The following is a 13,930-nucleotide window of genomic DNA, read 5'->3' on the forward strand; positions in this document are numbered from 1 at the left end:
TCCATCTAATATCATCAATAAGCTTCCAAATATGCACGAAAGACGGGAATTTCCGCCTTATTATCTCCTTTTCTACAAAACATATGAAATGCGATAGAAAAGCAAATAGGAAGGTTTTGACGGATAAAATGGCCATGAAATGCTATAATAGTATGCAAAATAGGCTCAGTTAGGGGACTAAATGTGCGCAAATAATGTTCACATCAAATATCCCCAAACCGAACCTTTACTCGTCCCGAGTAAAGAGGTGACTAAAACTAGACCTTTATTTAAACTATCCTACTAATATGGCCGATATGAGACAATTAGCGGGTCTCACTCCGCCCCTTCAACTCACAACAAGACAACCATGAGGTAGGATGCCTTCTTGCAAGGCAATGTGGGTCTTGCCAAAATGGCGACACATCCAAACATTAAGCACACAAAATCAAATAATGGATGCATCTACAAATGAATAGCCACTTTCCTCATCTAAGTGGCGGAAATTATCTACAAGGGAAGCAATTCAAGAGTACACACTCCTTCATAGATGCAATTTCTTCAAACTACTAAGCCTAGAAGGATACCAATAAATCACCTCCAAGTTGTGTCAGGCTAGGGTACCTTTGTCCTCAATCGTTAAATGCTTTTGTCAAGAGTAGACTCCCTATGGCGTTAAAAACACTGGAGGATCGCGGAATTCCCCCTCTTGCCTAGACAAGAAGAAGGGTCGTCCCCTCTCTACCATGCACAAAAATGGATACGGTGGATAAAGGGATCGATAGATATTTGAGTTTCACTTTGGGAGTTATCTTTCATTGTTGTTTTCCCCCCCAATTTCATGTGGCATTTGACATTTGAGAACACTTTCTTTGCCATTTCTTTTTGATTTCTGGCATTTCAATACTTGACAACTTTCAACTTTTTGCATTTTCTTTTGAACATTTTCAAAGTCACCCCAATTAGTAACGAGGGTGCTTTGTATTTGAAGCTTAGGAGTTCTATTTTTGCTCCTCTTTTCATTTGATGCATTTTTGCAAACTTTCTTTCACTTTTCATTTCATTGAACTCATATTGATTTCTTTTTATGCCCATTCCCTTTTGATGACAAAAATATATGGTAGAACATGGATGAATGATGGTTGGATGGATGCATGGTTTCAAGGGTCACCTTGGAATAAACGGTAGCCAAGGAGTTATCACACCACAAGGTACTCTTGACTAGGCCTTAATCCATGGGTCAAAGGATACTAGCATGACACATCCTAGGGTGTTTTACAAGTATTCTAACAAGCAAAGTCTTAAGAACAAAAAGCATCTACTAGGGCCTATATACACTTGTCAAGCTTCCCAAATAGACGGTTTCTCAAAGTTTTCCTAACATGCAACTACATGCCATGATGCAACTAACATATATACATCCTAATGCATATGCTTCTACCATCTAGTATGCCAAATAAACTAAATGCAATCCTAAATTCACATTGTTGTACCGCATCAATCAAAATAAAGCCACATAGTCATTAACATAAAGAGGAAAAAGGAGATTGGAAAGATCATACCATGCGGTCTTCAATATCCTCGTGTCTCGGATGTGGCGTAGTCAATCAATGTGAAAAAGGATGAACAAACACAATATATACAAACAATATATATACAAGACTATACTACAAAGGAAATGAACATGTTTTTGGATTTTTCAATTTTTCAAATTTTTATGGTTTTTGATTTTATGAATTTAAAAGACATATTTTTGTGATTTTTCAAAAAAATTCAATTTTTATGCATTTTTGGAATATAAATTCCCATCCCCCACTTTATTTTGGACATTGTCCTCAATGTACATGTAGGAGTAGGAATAAAAAGGAAATACATGTTTTTGGAATTTTGATTTTTTGGAAATTGAAGTACAAATGCAATGATATGATATAAATGAATGCATGCTCTAACTAAATGCAATTCTATATGACATATATAACAAATGAATGCAATCTAAACTATACTATATGATGCATGCTAATGCTTAAGTCACCTATGATCAAACCTCCCCAAACCGATTTAAACACTATCTCTAGTGTAGAAAAGAATAGGATTGGTCATTAGTGACTATGCATGAATTTTAATCTATATGCAACTATCTACATGAATCATGTGAGATATATACAATGCAACTATACTATATAAACTAACTAATGTAAATGCAATATGAAATATAATACAAATGTAAGCTAAATGTAAATGCAAGGTCAAGGGAAAGGGTATCTTACAAATGGTGGTTTGAGATAGGACTCCACCAAACTCGTTCGAATTCCATTATCCATGGAGCTCAATGCTCTCAATAGTTGATCAAAGGTTTGTGAATGGTCCTCAAGTAAGCATGAATAAGTCTTGAACCATTTCAAAATGAAGTAGGGCCAATCCATGAGGGACCTCTCTTTGAACTCCTTCCCCTTCTCTTTTGCTTTGTGATGATGGCCTTCCCGGCTCTTAAAACTAGCAAACTTGAGATTCTTGTCATGGGGGCTTTTCCGGTTGCTCCTATTTCTTCCAAAGTTGATGACGCAAATGCTTGGACTAGGTGATCTTCCAAGAATAGAAGGTGAAATTTCATTGTCTTGATGATGGGATGTCTTAGGAGTTGGGATAGTGGATGCCAAATTTCCACATATAGACTCCTTCTTAACCTTTTCTTTGAGCTTCCCCACTAAGTAATTCTTGTATGACGATTTGACTTTCGTGAGAAGGTCCATAATGTCATCTTCAACTATCATGGGCTCCATAGTGGGTGCAAAAAGGTTCTCATGAAGGCATTCCTCCTCTTCATCGAAGCAATCTTCAAACTTCTCAAGGATGGGTTCCTCAAGAAAGCTAATCCCATAACTCCCTTCATCATTTGAGTCCATATTTCCCTCATCATCTTCTTCCGTAGATGCATCATCATCGCTTTCTCCATATGAATCATAAATAGGGGCTTCACCCTTCTTCACCAACTCATTCTCCAACATGATGCGACCATAATTGGCGCATATTTAGCCCCCGAATTACCATTGTTTCCATGCTTTTTAGTGCCTATTTGGGTCATTTCTTATCTTTAGTTCTTTGTTTTTCATATTCTTTGAGATTTTGATCCCTTGGTAGGAAAGGAGTAAGAATCTTGCATTTTCATGGCAAAACAAGGCTAAATTGATCATATTCAATGACCAAGCATCAAGGAGAGACAAGACTAGAAGGCCTTTGTACATAGCATAGTAGAAGAGCATTGTTGAGAAAAGGATCCTTGAGTCCCCAAGGAAATCCCCAAGGAATTCATGAAGAAAAGGGAAGAAAAAGAAGAAGGAAAGCTGCTGAACTACAATCCGAACGGATTGTAGAGAATCCGCCCGTCCTCGCCCGATCCGAGCGTCCTCACCAGGAATCCGCTCGGATTCCCCATGCCCAGTCCGAGCGTCTTGTTCCTTGATCCGCTCGGATCGTCCATCCCAGATCCGGCCGTCCCGACTCCCGGCCCGCCGCGGATCACAAAGACAAAGACGCTTTCGTTCTTCAAGCTACGAAATGGAGAAGCCCTTCTCTCGGATAATCCCGGAGGCTCCTTGCTCAACTTAAAAGTGTAATTACTAGTTTAGCCCTTAGTTAACCCTAATGCATCCTCCCTAATTTTCACTATAAATACCCCATTAGTCTAAATTAGAGGAGCATGTTCTTCTTATCAAAAATTAGAGTAGTTAATATCAATCAAATCTCTCTTCAATATTGTAATCAAATATTAATCAAGTTTTAATCCAAGTTTTAGTTCTTCAATCTCTCTCTTGTTCTTACTTTATTTTGGGTAATTAGAAGATTATTGGGTTTATTGGGAGATTGACAACCTTCCATCAATCATCAAGTTCTTCTATTATTCTTTGCATTATTATTTTGGAATCATTAGTAGGTATAATCTCTTAATCCCTTTTTAATTATTGCTAATTACTTTCATTTATTCATCATGTTTCATTATGTTAGTATGATTGACAACCTTTCTAGCATGATCAATATGATAATGAGTGAGTAGTCTCTTAGCTAGGGTTTAATGGGTGATTAGGGAAACCAACATGGGGAATGATTCATGCTTAAATTAATATGCTTTCATATCTTATTTGCTTGCTTGTTTTGATCTTAATACATGCACATGTTATATTTGATGAAATGCTAAGCCTATGAATCCTTGCATTTACTATCATCTTCTATCCTTTCAACTTGACTTGTAAGACATAACCCAACTCGAGTCTTGTTAGATCATGCATGTGTTAAGTAGGGAAGATTAAGTCGACTTGTAGGTGTTGTACATTCTAATCGATTCGGCTCGGGACCCAAACTTTCCTAGGATTGTAAGATATAACCCAACTCAATCCATCACAACAATAATTGCTTGCTTATAATTTGAGAACATGTTTGTATGATCATATCCCATGATTCCCCTATGAACCCATGACACCCTAGTGTTTTTAATCAATTGTTTACACCCTTATTTCATCTACCTTGTTAGTTTATTTTCATTGCTATTTTAGTTTAGTGACCTTCTACATCAACCCAATTTGTGACACCCCTAGACACCACTAGTTACAATAGAATCTTCATTTCAATACCCGTCCCTTGGGATCCGACCTTTACTTGCCTCTTTACTAATTGTAGAGTTGTTTGTGAAGTATAAATTGTGTTTTGTATCGACCATTGACCAACGACCACATATGCTTAATTGTGAACACCAAATGGCTTCGATCAAAAATGGCGCCGTTGTTTGGGGACGGTGTTTAATTGATTTAAGATTTCTTTTATTGTTTTTAGTTGTGTCTTTTTCACCTTGGGGAAGTAAGACTCCTCAAGGTTTGTTCTAATTGTTTTCTAGTTGTTTGATATTTTGCATGTCTAGAAGGTTACAAAGAGATTTGTTACCTTTTGACCGTGAAATCGAAAGAACCTTGACGAATAATAGGAGACTTGTTAGGAGGAATTTGGGTGTTGGTGAAGTTGTTCAACCCACTAGTGAGTTTGTCAATCCTTTCGCAATAGAAGGAGAAGAGAACCCATTAAACAATACCACACAAAATCCACCTACAATGCCTAAATTCTCGTCACACTCTATACCCACCGAGGAGGATTTACCAAATGGTACTCCTACCCCACAACATCTTACCGGAAACTTTATTGCCAAGTCCGCCTTCATCCAACTAGTTGAGAGGAGCCAATTCTGGGGAATGCCTAGTGAGGACCCTCATTCTCATATGGAAACCTTTTGTGATTATTGTGAAGCTATCTCTCAAACGGCGTGACTCAAGACCAAATAAGATGGGTCTTATTTCCTTTTTCGTTAATCGGCACCGCAAAGCAATGGTTGAAGGGCCTTGATAAGGCCACCCTTGGAATAGATTCTTGGAAGAAGCTAGCTCTAGCTTTCTACAAAAAATTCTACCCACCGGAGAAGACCAACATGCTAAGAGCTCAAATTACGGGTTTTAAGCAAAGGGATGAAGAATCTTTGTACGAAGCTTGGGAGCGGTTCAAGGGTATTTGTCGCTCATGTCCTCACCATGGACTTAGCGAATGGTTTTTAGTGCAACAATTTTGGAATGGTTTATATGAAGATTCAAGGAACATTCTCAATATGGGATCAAATGGAATGTTCACCGAAGTTGATGACAATCAAACATGGAACAAGATTGAGGAAATGGCGGTCCATAATTCGCAATATAGTAGGCCTCGCAAGGCTACTAGAGGAGGAAAGTATGAAGTGGACACCGTTACTCAATTGGGTGCTCAACTTAGTGCTCACATTGACACAATCAACTTGAAGTTTGAACAAGCTATGGCTAGACTTGAGGAAAGCTCAAAATCATCAAAGCATCATGTCAATGCCATGACGGCATCCTCATCAATCCCAAGCGGGATATGTGAGAATTGTGGAACCTTGGGTCATGACTCAAGTGAATGTAGGGGAACAACCGAGCAAGTCATGCTTTCCAAGCTTACAAAAGTGGTACCCCTTATTCAAATTTTTACAATGAAAACACCAAGTTCCATCCAAATCTCTCATACAAAAGCCAAAATGTCCAAAACCCTCAAACAACATACACTCCACCACCCATGAGAAATCAAAATCAAAGACCCTTTTTCAATCAAAACCAAGGCTACCAAAATCAAAATCCATACAATCACCACAATGACCAAAGTTTTGATGTCCAAAAAGCGGTCCTTCAAATGCAAAAAAATCAACAAGAATTTTTCACCCAAATGCAAAAAGATAGCCAAGCAAAAGACACCACCATCAACAACATTGTAGCTCACACCAAGATGTTGGAAACACAATTGACCCAACTAGCATCTTCAAACTCACAAAGACAAAAGGGGCAATTACCACCTCAAGGTAATCCCCCTAGACATGAAACGGTTAGTGCCATTCACTTGAGAAGTGGTACAAGATATGAAGCAATCAAGAAGAAGCAAGTTGAGGATGAAGTTGTGAGAGCTAGTGAGAATGAAGTTGTGGTGCAAGGTCCCAAGGAAGGGGAATCATCAAAAGAAGAAAGTTCAAAGAAAAATGAAGACAAAGCCAAAGAAAAGGAGCCCATTGTGATTAGACTTCCTTTTCCAAGTCGTCAAGCCAAGCCTAAATTTGATGATCAACTTGGAAAGTTCATGGAAATTGTGAAGAACTTAGAAGTCTCAATTCCTTTCACGAAATTAATCAATCACGTTCCGGCCTATGCAAAGTACATGAAAGATATCCTCACAAAGAAGAAGTCAATCCGGAAACTTGAGACTATCGCCTTCACTAAGGTGAGTAGTGCAATTCTTCAAGGGAGTTCACCTCCAAAGTTAAAGGATCCGGAAGCTTCTCAATACCGTGTACCATTGGCGACACAACGATCAACAAAGCCTTATGTGATCTAGGGGCTAGTGTGAGTGTCATGCCGTACTCGGTAAGTAAAAGGTTGGGAATGGGAGAGCTTAAATGTACCAATATCACTCTTCAGATGGCCGATAGATCGACGAAGACACCGCTAGGGATATGGGAAGATGTCCCCGTGCGAATTGGGAAGTTTTTCATCCCGGTGGACTTTGTCATTGTTGATATGGAGGAAGATTCCAACATTCCAATCATCTTAGGAAGACCTTTCCTACACACCGTGGGTGCGGTGATTGATGTGAAACATGGAGAGCTCACTCTAGAAGTGGGAGATGAAAGCATAACTTTTAATCTTGACAAGACCATGAGAGCTCCTCGTTTGCATGAGCCATGTTTCATGATTGATCATTATAGCCGAAAAGATGAAAAGAAGAAATCGGAACTCCAATGGAGGAAGAAAGTTGAAGATGCTCCATTCAAAGAGCAAGTGAATTGTGAAAAGGAGAGCTTGCAAAGCTCATCAAAATCAACCAAGGAAGAAGATGATGGCCTCATTGGCCAAGAGAAGAAATTGGGAGAGTTGTCTCCATCCAAGCAAGAGATTTTCAATGATCAACTCAATGAAGTTTGTGGTCTTTGGGACGATGAATTTGAAGGGATCTTTAATCCCTACATTGGGCATGCCATCGATCATGATCAACAACAAGGGCCACGGTCTATTGAGGACCTCTACCACAACAATGAACAAGCTTTTAATTATTTCTTCGAGGTGTTGAGCAACATCAACAACACCTTGAACATGCCTCCTTGACATCTCATCAAGAATGAGAGTTTGGTGGAGTCCTCCCTAAACCACCACTTGTAAATATTTCTAACTCCCTAACTTACATTCAATTTTTGTATTGCATTTTTTGTCATTTTTGGATTTATTTACTTTGATCAAAATAATTGTCATGAAAAGAGAGAAGTGAGGGAGGGACTAATGATTTTAATTGATGTGTAGTGCTTTACCTTAGTGTGGGGATGGCAATTGCCAAGACTATTCATGCCTTAGTAGTGCCCCCACAATGAAGAACACAAGATTTGAAAGAAAGAAAGAAAGAATGATAAGGGAATGCGTTGGTGCACGGATGGAACTGAATCCGTGTACACAAGGACCAATCCGAGCGGATTCCCGAGAATCCGCCCGTCTGCGCAGGATCCGAGCGTCCTGCCGAGAAGACGCCCGTCTTGGGCTGGCCGAGCCAAAACTCGCAAATTCTTGATGTTGAAGAATCCGAGCGGATTTCTGGAAAGACGCCCGTCTCACGAAATCCGTCCGTCTTGTGGACTATCCGCCCGTCTTGCAGTGAAGAAAAACAAAGAAAAATCTCGGACAAGAATCCGTCCGTCCCGCACGAAATCCGCCCGTCTCATCTCGGAAGAATCCGAGCGGATTCCCCGAAATCCGCCCGTCTCTAGGCGGGATTTTTGAAAATTTGAAGCTGAAGAATCCGAGCGGATTGCGCCTAATCCGCACGGATTGTCCCTGCGTCCTAATATTGTCGAGTTCTTTAAATACCCACCCCACCTTCATTCATTCATTCATTCACTCATAAACACTACCCATAACATCAAAACCCTCATCCTCTCCATCTCAAAAACAAAAACCCTCAACAAAACTCACCAAAATCAAATCAAACCATCTTTCAAATAACAAATCAATCACTCCATCTTCATTAACAATCAAAACCAAGCACAAAATCTTCACCTTTGAATTGATTTTTGTTCTCATAAAGGCAAAACCTTTTACCTTCAAAATCGATTTGGGCATTCTACAAATTGAAGATTTTTGATCTTTTTCTTGGTTAGCTCATCAAATGGCAAGAACAAAGGGAGCAACAAAAGCAAAAGCAAAGGCACCAAAGACTACAACTCTCTCTCAAAGGCAAAAAGCTCTACAAATGAAGAAGGCTTTGGCAATGGTGGTATCAACACCAAGCTTGGAAGTGCAACCACCTCAACAAATTTCTATGGAAGCATCACCCTCTACTCCGGTAATTAATCAACTCTTGCATTACCCGGAGGTAACATTCATTTCCGATTCCCATAGAAATACATTTGTCAAGTTTGCTATGAAACAAATTCAATCCACCAAATTCATATGCCAAGATGCTTTAGAGAAGTTGGGTGTTCTTGAACAAACAATAGTCTTTTTCAATGCCATGGGTTTAAAGAAATTGTTTGAAATGAAGGAAGTAACATACCCCTCCCTTGTCTTGGAATTCTTAAGTTCTTTAAAAGTGACAAAAGTTGAGAATAGGGAAAATATTGAGTTTCGTCTAGCTAACACTAGTAGACGCATTACCTTTCCGGAATTGGGTGCAATTTTGGGTCTTAGCAATGAACATAAATTTTATAAGCAATATGGGAAGTATGATCCCGAGCCTCTTTGGGAGGCAATCTCCGGGAAGAAATTTGAAGATTTTAAAGCTTGTCGTGCTCTTTTGGTCCATCATCCGGGCATAAGAATATGGCACAAAGTTGTGGGAAATACCATAATTGCTAGGAAAGACACCAATCATTTCACGGGACTCGATTTTATTCTCCTTGAATCAACTTTGAATATTGGAAGAATTCACACCAAGCCTTACAATTCTTTGAGGCTATTGGTTGATAGATGGCTCCATGTAGATAGTGGGAAGAAGGGTCAAACCGTAATTGTTAATGGCGGCCTTGTCACGGTCCTAGCCAAGCACTTTGATCCTAATTTCAATAAGGATAGCAAGTACAAGGCTAAGGATGGTGGCCATCTTATTGATATGTCCACCTTGATTAACAAGTTTAAGTGGGTTGCTCACGATCCCCTTGATACCAAGTATGGGTGGCTTACAAGTGAGGCTCGATCATTCACTCTACCCGCAAAGATTTGCCGTCTTAGTGTCCACCGGACCAACTATTTACTTCCCCTATCCAAGGAAGCCGAGTACATCATTCAACAACAAAAGGGTGATCATGAAACTCCCTCCTCTTCCATTGTTATACCACCTTACCCCTATGATTATGAAGAGTTCAAACCGCAAGGAATTGAAATTGGAAAAGATTATGTCACTCTTCTAATGCAAGCCATGCACAAGCAAGCTTATGAAGATCGGAAGAATGCTTATTTGGCTCAATATCCTCCCCTCCTACATCTAGCTAGGCAAGGACTCCTTGATCCATCTTGTCCTTTGCCTAGTTGGGCGGATAGAGAAGCCTTATTTCCGGGTGCATCAAGGGACGTGGTGGAAGGCAATGAGGTTGTTGGAAATGATGAGGAATTTGATGATAACATTGAGGAAGAAGCAAGTGGAGATAAAGAAAGAGATGGTGAAGATGGTGAAGATAATGATGAAGAAGATAGTGATGAGGAAAGCAAAGAAGAAAGTGCCAAGGAAAGTGGCAATGTGACCACTTCTCATGAGGGAAGTGATGGTGATAGTAGCATGATGGAAGACTAGCCTTGGAGATTCCTACTCTCCCACGGTTTGTCTATATCTCTTTGTATTTTATTTCATTTTGCTCATTGTTGGTTTAGTCCTAGCAACATCAAAGGACTCACACCTCGGTTCCTTTGAGGTGTTCTTTATTGTTCCCACTTTTGTAAAATCCAAAATGACAATCTAGTTTCATGCATAGCATAGCATGTGCATGAACTTCCCCATGCTTTGACATTAGCAATAGTGTCTTACTTGGTTTGGGGAAGTTAATGCATACGCAACGGGAGGTAATTTAAATTATCCTCTCCGTCATAACAAAAACCATGCATCATGTAGTATAGCTTAGTGTAGAATTGCATTTAGTATAGAAATCATGCATCATTCTTGCATAATTTCCATCATTTTGGCCATTGAGGACAATGCCCATATTAGTGTGGGGATGGGAATTCTAACACTTAACTTTTATTCAAAAATCATAAAAATTTGAAAAAATTGAAAAAACCAAAAACAAGTTCATTTCCCTTGTATATATTGTCTTGTATATATTGTGTTTGTTTTATCCTTGTTCACTTTGATTGACTACGCCACATCCGAGACATGAGGATATTGAAGACCGCATGGTATGATCTTTCCAATCTCCTTTTTCCTCTTTATGTTAATGACTATGTGGCTTTATTTTGATTGATGCGGTAAAAACAATGTGAACTTAGGACTTGCATTTAGTTTATATGTCATATTAGTTGGTAGAATCATTTGCATTAGGATGTTTATATGCTAAGTTGCATCATGGCATGTAGTTGCATGTTAGAAAATTTTGCGAAACCATCTATTTGGGAAGCTTGACAAGTGTATATAGGCCCTAGTAGATGCTTTTTCTTCTTAAGACTTTGCTTGTTAGAATACTTGTAAAACACCCTAGGATGTGTCATGCTAGTATCCTTTGACCCATGGTTTAAGGCCTAGTCAAGAGTACCTTGTGGTGTGATAACTCCTTGGCTACCGTTTATTCCAAGGTGACCCTTGAAACCATGCATACTTCCATCATTCATCCATGTTCTACCATACATTTTTGTCATCAAAGGGAATGGGCACAAAAAGAAATCAATTTGAGTTCAATGAAATGAAAAGTGAAAGAAAGTTTGCAAAAATGCATCAAATGAAAAGAGGAGCAAAAATAGACTCCTAAAGCTTCAAATACAAGGCACCCTCGTTACTAATTGGGGTGACTTTGAAAATGTTCAAAAAGAAATGCAAAAAAATTGTCAAGTATTGAAAAGCCAAAAATCAAAAAGAAATGGCAAAGAAAGTGTTCTCAAAAAGTCAAATGCCAAAGAAATTTGGGGGGAAAAACAAAAACAAAAGCAAACTCCCAAAGTGAAACTCAAATATCTATTGATCCCTTTATCCATCGTATCCATTTTTGTGCATGGTAGAGAGGGGACGACCCTTCTTCTTGTCTAGGCAAGAGGGGGAATTCCGCGATCCTCCAGTGTTTCTAACACCATAGGGAGTCTACTCTTGACAAAAGCATTTAACGATTGAGGACAAAGGTACCCTAGCTTGACACCTTTTGGAGGTGATTTATTGGTATCCTTCTAGGCTTAGTAGTTTGAACAAATTGCATCTATGAAGGATTGTGTACCCTTGAATTGCTTCCCTTGTAGATAATTTCCGCCACTTAGATGAGGAAAGTGGCTATTCTTTTTGTAGATGCATCCATTATGTGTTTTTGTGTGCTTAATGTTTGGATGTGTCGCCATTTTGGCAAGACCCACCTTGCCTTGCAAGAAGGCATCCTACCTCATGGTTGTCTTGTTGTGAGTTGAAGGGGCGGAGTGAGACCCGCTAATTGTCTCATATCGGCTATTATTATTAGGTTAGGTTAGTATTGGTCCTAGTCTTAGTCACCTCTTTACTCGGGACGAGCAAAGGTTCGGTTTGGGGATATTTGATGCGACCATAATTGGCGCATATTTAGCCCCGAATTACCATTGTTTCCATGCTTTTTAGTGCCTATTTGGGTCATTTCTTATCTTTAGTTCTTTGTTTTGCATATTCTTTGAGATTTTGATCCCTTGGTAGGAAAGGAGTAAGAATCTTGCATTTTCATGGCAAAACAAGGCTAAATTGATCATATTCAATGACCAAGCATCAAGGAGAGACAAGACTAGAAGGCCTTTGTACATAGCATAGTAGAAGAGCATTGTTGAGAAAAGGATCCTTGAGTCCCCAAGGAAATCCCCAAGGAATTCATGAAGAAAAGGGAAGAAAAAGAAGAAGGAAAGTGCTTTGAACTACAATCCGAACGGATTGTAGAGAATCCGCCCGTCCTCGCCCGATCCGAGCGTCCTCACCAGAATCCGCTCGGATTCCCCATGCCCAGTCCGAGCGTCTTGTTCCTTGATCCGCTCGAATCGTCCATCCCAGATCCGGCCGTCCCGACTCCCAGCCGCACGGATCACAGCACAGCACAGTTTCGTTCTTCAAGCTACGAAATGGAGAAGCCCTTCTCTCGGATAATCCCGGAGGCTCCTTGCTCAACTTAAAAAGTGTAATTACTAGTTTAGCCCTTAGTTAACCCTAATGCATCCTCCCTAATTTTCACTATAAATACCCCATTAGTCTAAATTAGAGGAGCATGTTCTTCTTATCAAAAATTAGAGTAGTTAATATCAATCAAATCTCTCTTCAATATTGTAATCAAATATTAATCAAGTTTTAATCCAAGTTTTAGTTCTTCAATCTCTCTCTTGTTCTTACTTTATTTTGGGTAATTAGAAGATTATTGGGTTTATTGGGAGATTGACAACCTTCCATCAATCATCAAGTTCTTCTATTATTCTTTGCATTATTATTTTGGAATCATTAGTAGGTATAATCTCTTAATCCCTTTTTAATTATTGCTAATTACTTTCATTTATTCATCATGTTTCATTATGTTAGTATGATTGACAACCTTTCTAGCATGATCAATATGATAATGAGTGAGTAGTCTCTTAGCTAGGGTTTAATGGGTGATTAGGGAAACCAACATGGGGAATGATTCATGCTTAAATTAATATGCTTTCATATCTTATTTGCTTGCTTGTTTTGATCTTAATACATGCACATGTTATATTTGATGAAATGCTAAGCCTATGAATCCTTGCATTTACTATCATCTTCTATCCTTTCAACTTGACTTGTAAGACATAACCCAACTCGAGTCTTGTTAGATCATGCATGTGTTAAGTAGGGAAGATTAAGTCGACTTGTAGGTGTTGTACATTCTAATCGATTCGGCTCGGGACCCAAACTTTCCTAGGATTGTAAGATATAACCCAACTCAATCCATCACAACAATAATTGCTTGCTTATAATTTGAGAACATGTTTGTATGATCATATCCCATGATTCCCCTATGAACCCATGACACCCTAGTGTTTTTAATCAATTGTTTACACCCTTATTTCATCTACCTTGTTAGTTTATTTTCATTGCTATTTTAGTTTAGTGACCTTCTACATCAACCCAATTTGTGACACCCCTAGACACCACTAGTTACAATAGAATCTTCATTTCAATACCCGTCCCTTGGGATCCGACCTTTACTTGCCTCTTTACTAATTGT

The 13,930-nt window shown here is 39.1% G+C and overlaps 1 non-coding gene across 1 annotated transcript; it reads right to left on the minus strand.

Moving 5' to 3' along the window:
• Window positions 1–5,446: 5,446 nt before the first annotated feature.
• LOC141597616 (small nucleolar RNA R71) lies at window positions 5,447–5,553 on the minus strand. Its single transcript, XR_012522841.1, has one exon. It is a non-coding gene; the product is annotated as a small nucleolar RNA R71 (small nucleolar RNA).
• Between the last annotated feature and the right edge of the window lie 8,377 nt (window positions 5,554–13,930).

Source organism: Silene latifolia, chromosome 8 (genome assembly GCF_048544455.1).
Source record: "Silene latifolia isolate original U9 population chromosome 8, ASM4854445v1, whole genome shotgun sequence".
Lineage (NCBI taxonomy): Eukaryota > Viridiplantae > Streptophyta > Magnoliopsida > Caryophyllales > Caryophyllaceae > Silene > Silene latifolia.